This window comes from Erinaceus europaeus, chromosome 18, assembly GCF_950295315.1.
Source record: "Erinaceus europaeus chromosome 18, mEriEur2.1, whole genome shotgun sequence".
Lineage (NCBI taxonomy): Eukaryota > Metazoa > Chordata > Mammalia > Eulipotyphla > Erinaceidae > Erinaceus > Erinaceus europaeus.
The window spans coordinates 22,770,896-22,778,333 of NC_080179.1; the positions used below are offsets into that span (position 1 = coordinate 22,770,896).

Genomic DNA, 7,438 nt, shown 5'->3' on the forward strand with positions numbered 1-7,438 from the left:
CTTCTGCTGCAATTTCTCCCTCCAAATGTCAGGTAGAAGCAATGATAAAAGTATCTGCTTTTTCTGTAAAAATATAGCTAAGGTGCTATTCTTCAAAGACCACAGCAAGCAGTGTAAAGACAAGTTGTGAAGTGGTTTTTTCTAGCTGTCACACAACTTTTTGGACCACCAGCAGCAATACCTTTTTAACCATGATGTCTCGGTTTAACAATCCTGTTAGTTTCCTGTTAAATATTTGTTTGTTTGTTTTTGGATCGAGGCATAGAGGAATTGAAAGTCAAGAGGAGATAAAGAAGGAGAAAGAAGAGAGACGCCTGCAACTCTGCTTTATCACTTGTGAAGGTTCTCTACTGCTGATGGGGACTAGGAACTTCAGCCCTAGTTTTTGTGTACTGTAATGTGGTCATCCTACTAGATGCACAGGTTCAATTCCCCGCACCACAATAAGCCAGAGCTGATCGGTGCTCTGGTTAAAATAAATCAATAAAATAATAAATTAAAGCTTTATTTTCAACTTACTCACCACTGTTGTAGAAAATAGAAGTATGCTCCTAGAGGTTGAGAATCCCTGGTTATGGAAGATTCAGCAGGTCCCTTGATTGCTTGCATTAGCTTCCTAGGGCTGCCATGAAAAAAAACAACACAGTGAAATGGCTCACAAAAATATATGTGCTGGCTTGCATGTGATGGGTCCCAGGGTCGATCCCTAGGATTATTGTATGCCAAGACTGAGTGATATTTTGATAAAAATTAAATAAGTTAATTAAGTAGTTTTCTTTATATGCTTAGATTGGTAGAACACATTGGAATTGAAATTGGAATGTTACCAAGAAGATTAGCATGGCCCCTGTGCAAAGATGACATAAAAATTCATGAAGCGGGGGTCAGGCGGTGGCGCAGTGGGTTAAGCGCATGTGGCGCAAAGCACAGGGACCGGCGTAAGGATCCCGGTTCGAGCCCCCGGCTCCCCACCTGCAGGGGAGTCGCTTCACAGGCGGTGAAGCAGGTCTGCAGGTGTCTATCTTTCTCTCCCCTTCTCTATCTTCCCCTCCTCTCTCCATTTCTCTCTGTCCTATCCAACAACGAATTGCGTTAACAAGGGCAATAATAATAGCCACAACGAAGCTACAACAAGGGCAACAAAAGGGGGGAAAAATAGCCTCCAGGAGCGGTGGATTCATGGTGCAGGCACCGAGCCCAGCAATAATCCTGGAGGAGGAAAAAAAAAATTCATGAAGCGTTCTGTTACAAAAACAAAAGCAAAAACCAGTATTCTTTAACAACTGGAGGCTAGAAGACTAAAACCAAGATGTCAGTAGGTTCTTATTCTTTTTCCTAGCTCTAGAGACAATTCTTTGCTTTTTCTATTTTCTAGTTGCTGCTAGCAATTTTTGGCATTCCTTGGCTTGCAAATGCATCACCGAATCTCTCTATCTTCAAGTTGTCTTCACTCGTATGTGTTTCTTTCTCTCTCTCTTTTTCTTTTTTTTTAAGGACACCCACTGCATTAAGGTCTACCCTTATCCGGTACAACTACATTTTAATTTGATTACATGTGCAAGATCCTTTTTTCAGATAAGATCAAATTCATACATAGCCAGTATGGGGACACTATTAAACCCACCACAATGACCCAAGTTTGCAGTGTAGCTTTGGAGAATCCTTCTTGAATGTTCAGTCCAGATTCAACCCCTGCATGTTTCCCTAAAAGATGGAATGTTTCCAGTTCAAACCAGACTGAAGAGAGATTTTGTCATGTGGTGTCTTTGCCTCCTCTTTCTTTTTCTCTCTCCCTCTCAGCTGGGCTGGAGCAGTGAAGCCTAAGTAACAACCACAAAAAACTAAGGTCTTTTTTTAAGTTTATATAAGTGTTATTCCTGTTAGTTTGCTTTATAAGATGGTTATATGTTTTGCAAGTGAATGCATATTTGTATATATTTTTTTCATAATATTTATATTCTTTTAATTACAGGTATTGATAAAAGAGTATCCCAAGTTGAAACCTAAATGTTTCATGAACAGTGCTTTGGAGGTCTCTGGAGTTTTCTTTTAAATAGTATCTTCTGGGTCAATCTAATGAGACACAGATGTTGGGGAAGAGAATGAATATTTATTGAGAGACTACTACATGCCAGATAATTAATTAATCGAATATAATTTATCTTAACAGGAAAGTCCAGAAAAAATAAAAACAACTGTGTTTAAAAAAATATTTCAGTTTCTTTGTTAAATTTATTCTGAGGTATTTACTTAAGTTTCATGCTTTTGAGGTAGACAGAACAAATTTAAATCTGGGTTTTGCTACAGATAAGCTGAGATTTGGGGAAAGTTTAAGTTATTAGCTTTTATGAGGTTCAGTTACTTCATATATAAAAATTCATATAACAATCAGCTTGTAGTCAATTAAGCAACATCAAATTATATTTAAGAAATAAGTGAGACAATGTTTCAAAATGGCTTATGACAATTGCTCTATAAACTATAACTATTTTTATTGCTTATTTTTATTATTATCCTTGAAAATATCTAAAAGCTATACTATAGTGTGATTCAGTGTGTCTTTGTTATGAGAATTGAAATTTCATCCACTCAATTATTCAATCACACATGGGGTTATCAAAGAGAAAGCTACACTGACATCTCTATTATAATATTTTTAAAATTTCTGTGAAGGTAAAAGCTTCCAACGCTTTTCAGGTCCTTATGGTTTTTCTGTGCCACAGTTATTTTCAACTCTAGATACATGTCTGGGTTATTTAGATGTCTAGCACCAGCTTCTGCTAAGGGTGAGACTCTCTTGTCTGAGGCTCCAAAGTCCTAGGTTCAATTCCCTTACAGCACCATAAACCAGGGCTAAGCAATGCTCTGGAGAAACAACAACAACAAAAAAAAAGCAAAGTGGTGCTCTATTCATATGCTCTACAGTAGGACTAAGAGTGTAAGAACTACTCATGAACCTACCATCAGGCCTAATAATCTTATTTTGCTGTACTTACTATAGATTTCTGTTAAATAAAACTTAAGAGACATAATGGAAGCCTATTGCACCTTTTTGCATCCTTCTTTTTTTTTTGCACCCAGGTTATCACTAGCTTGGTGCCAGTACTTAGTACTGTAACCATCCTGCTCCTGGCAGCCATTTTTTCTATTTTTCCCCCCTGTGGATAGGACAGAGGGAAATTGAGAGAAGAGGGAAATAAAGGAGAGAGGAAGACACCTGCAGACCTGCTTCACCGCTTGTGAAACAGTACCCCTGCAGGTGGGGAGCCAGTAGCTAGAACTGGGATTCTTGCGCCTGTCCTTGTGCTTTGTGCCACATGCACTGAACCTGCTGCGCCACTGCCAGCCCCCATGTATGCTTTTCTCCTCCCTTCTTTTTTCCTCTTCTTCTCAACAAGGGTGGCAATCTGTAAATGTGGAGTTTTACATTTCACCCCTTTTGTTGTTGTTGTCTTCATGTTTTTAAATATTACATATATAGTATCATTAGACACTGCACATTATTTCATTATGTTGAGCCAATATTAAAAAATGGAAAACTTTTCACATAAAATCAAAATAATTGGCTTCTCATAAAGCAGCCAGAAGATCTGGCAACATTGGGCTCGCTTTCTGGCAGGACAAACTACAGTGCTGGGCCAGCACTGTTGGTGACATAGTCCCCCTGCTCACACTGTGTAGACATATGTGCTTGCACCTGGGCTGCGTCTCCTTTGATGCAGGTCTGGTCCTTTATACTGTATTTTCTTCCATGGTAAATCTCTCCTTTCAAGGATATTTCTGCTGCCTTCTTGGCACTTAGTATCAAGCTTCTACCTTTCCACACATCTCTAATATCCCCTTCTCATGCACTCCCCTTCCTTTTGACCTTTATTTTAAACTTTACTTGCTATTTCTCTTAGAATTCTTTTTTTTTAATTTTTAAAATATGTATATTTATTTTCCCTTTTGTTGCCTTTGTTGTTTATCGTTGTTATTATTGGCTGTCATTGTTTTTGGATAGTTCAGAGAAAAATGGAGAGAGGAGGGAAGACAGAGAGAGGGAGAGAAAGATAGACACCTGCAGACTTGCTTCAACGCCTGTGAAGCGACTGCCCTTACAGGTGGGGAGGCGGGGGGCTCAATCCAGAATCCTTAAGCTGGTTCTTGCGCTTTGTGCCACGTGCACTTAACCCGCTGCTACCACCAAACTCCCTGTCTTAGGATTCTTGACTTTAGGAGCTCCAGTGGTGCAATCACTTAGTGCGTGGTACTTATACAGGATTCTTGACTTTAGCAGTGAATGAGCATGGTGGTTTTTTTTGTTTGTTTGTTTGTTTGTTTGTTTTTTGTGGTGGTTTGGTTTTTAGACGTTGTCAAGCCGAGGTGTAAAAAAGAAGTTATTTTGAACAAATAATAATAAAAAATAAGTTATTTTTTTTCTCAGCAAAGAAAATAACCTAGTATATCTCTGTGACCTCTAATTATGGCAAGTGTTCTTATTTTAAATGTCTTTCACATATTTTTGTCACTTTGGAGATCACGGGCATGCTGGAAGAAAGGCTGGTGGATAAAGTGGGGTCTTAAAGGTTTTACAACACTTAAGAGCTGAGATAATTGAGTCTTTGATTTTCCTGTAGCGTTTGGCAAAGTGCCATCTGATTTACAGTGCTTAGAATTTTATTTACTGAATGAAATAATATTGATGAGTTAAGCTCTAAATGTTTTATTTCATAACCTACCTGATAAGCCAGAGCAGTGCCTGGCCCTTCTTTGTTTTCTAGAATGTATATAACCCCAGATACCTCTTCTGATAAATATCTGAGTCTGGCAGGGCAACCAGAATGTCAGGTAATATTCAAGTCTGTGAACTATTACGGTGGGAGATTTAAAACAACAACAATAACAACAGGGCAGAAGAGAAAGACTTTGAGCTGTCCTTGCTGAGTGAAAAAAAAAAATCTCAGTGGTGAACAAAATATTTTTTCAGAAAGTGTTGTTTTGTGTGTGATGAATGGGATTCCAGTCTGTGGTTCTTCAAAGGAGGCAGTGTGAAAGAATCAATTTGCTTTAAATTACATTTTTATGTTACTCTGCCTGTGATGGGACTGAGACTTTAGATAGATCATAAAACAAATCATAAAACAAATATGTGTGCAGCCCAGATTTATTGTAATGCCTTTGGATACTTTGGCAAAGGACACACCTTGTTAAACACAGAGGTCTTCTCCTTTATTTAGAGAAAGTATGATTTCCAGTAAGACTCTTATCAAAACTCAAATCCTGGTCAGCAACCTCTGAGATTAATAAAGACGCATTAACTGACATTAGAGCATTTTTCTACTAAAAGTCAGTTTTAAGAAATGATTGGGAAATAGATGAAAACACATGCCTGGAAAGTAGAATTTGTATAGTCTAACTTGTGATGAACTTAAAAAGAAGTGTAGTTGTGGACCTGCTAGACAACTCACCTAAGAAAATACCCACTGGGAGTCAGGCGGCAGCACAGCAGGTTATGAACACGTGGCGTGAAGTGGAAGGACCTGCCTAAGGATCCCAGTTAGAGCCCCTGGTTCCCACCTGGGGGGAGGGGTTGCTTCACAAGCAGTGAAGCAGGTCTGCAGGTGTCTTTCTCTCCCCCTCTCTGTCTTCTCTTCCTCTCCCCATTTCTCTCTGTCCTAACTAACCATGATGACATCAATAACAGCAACAATAATAACTATAACAATAAAAAAACAACAAGGGCAACAAAAGGGAAAATAAATAAAGATAAAAATTTTTTTTAAAAAAAGAAAATACCCAATGCACTGCACTGTACTACGGTTGTCTTTTCCTCTCTCCCTCTGTCTCTTTCTGTCTCTCTTTTGTTATCTGAAAATCAGCTCAGAGCAATGAATTCTGGGCAATGGTAAGAACAATAAGAAGAAACATTTGTCTTCAATATTTGCAATAATTCAACTTAAAATAGATTTATAACCTTCATTCCATTTGCAGTTGGGAAGTAGATAGACACTAACAATACCTCAACACTAAATTGTGTTAAACTTCATAGAATCTAATCACACTAGCTCTGGCCTTTGGATAATAGCCATGTAAGTGAAAAACACATGGTATTGTTAAGAGCCAAATGACTCAGTCTTCAAATTTGGAAAGTTGTATGTCTTTCAAATGCATTTTTCAGACAGATATTTGCTATTTATGCAGAGAATTCATTCAGATAATTATAATGGAGCAAAAAATCTGCAAGGTCTTTTCATTGAAAATGAGATCAAAGACAAGTTGCAGTGTGAAGTTCATAGTTTTGGCACCACCGTGGCCCCTAAGCAATGGCTGATTGCCACTAGTGCTCACTGCTAAAATCAGTACAAATACAAAACACCTGGCTAAAGATGTGTGGGATGTGTGGCTCACATCCCACAAGTCTGCTGTAGTAGTCGTCGAGGACTGTTGTGACAACATAGCACAGACTGAGTGACTGAGAACCACAGAAATGTATTTGCTTACACTATGGAGGGTAGACCTTTAACATTAGGCTGTTGGCTGGATTTTTTTTTTTTCTTAAAATGTCTGTTTGCTGGCTAGAGATAGAGATAAAGGATAGAGGGAAAAGCAGAATAGAAAAGAAGAAAGCTATTTGCAGCACAGCTTCACTACTAGTGAAGTTTCCTATCTGCAAGTGGGGACCTGGGGCTTAAATCCAGGTTCCTGCTCGGGGCTTATGTTTGTGTTCTACCTGGCCTCCTTGACTGGTTTCTCCTTCTTCCTCTTCTTTTTCTTCTTCCTTTTCTCCTTCTTCTTCTTCTTCTTCTTCTTCTTCTTCTTCTTCTTCTTCTTCTTCTTCTCCTTCTCCTTCTCCTTCTCCTTCTCCTTCTCCTCCTTCTCCTTCTCCTTCTCCTTCTCCTTCTTCTCCTTCTTTTTGAATTTCTTTATTGAGGGGATTAATGTTTTACAGTCGACAGTGAATACAATAGTTTGTACATGCATAACATTTCTCATTTTTCCACACAGTATAACCCCCACTAGTTCCTCTGCCATCCTGCTCCAGGACCTGACCTCCCCCAACCACTCACCCATCCCAGAGTCGTTTACATTGATGCAATACACCAACTCTAGTCAAAGTTCTGTTTAGTGATTTCTCTTCTGATCTTGTTATTCAACTTCTGCCTGTGAATAAGATTATCTCATTTTCAGCCTTCTGTGTCTGACTTATTTCACTTAACCTGATTTCTTCAAGCTCCATCCAAGATGGGCTGAAAATAGTGAAGTCACCATTTTTATTCTGGAAATGTCCAATAGTTCTAGTTTATCTATCTCTTTATTTAGCTCCTTCATTTCTTTATTGATTTTCTGCCTGGTTGATCTGTCAAGCTGAGAGAGTAGGGAGTTTAAGTCCCCTACTATTACTGTGTTGCTATTAATATATTGCTGTAGCTCTTTCAATAGATGTTTGATGTATTTA

General features: G+C 38.6%; 1 pseudogene; it reads left to right on the forward strand.

Moving 5' to 3' along the window:
- The first annotated feature begins 779 nt into the window (after window positions 1-779).
- LOC132534519 (U6 spliceosomal RNA) lies at window positions 780-880 on the forward strand (annotated as a pseudogene).
- Window positions 881-7,438: the final 6,558 nt, after the last annotated feature.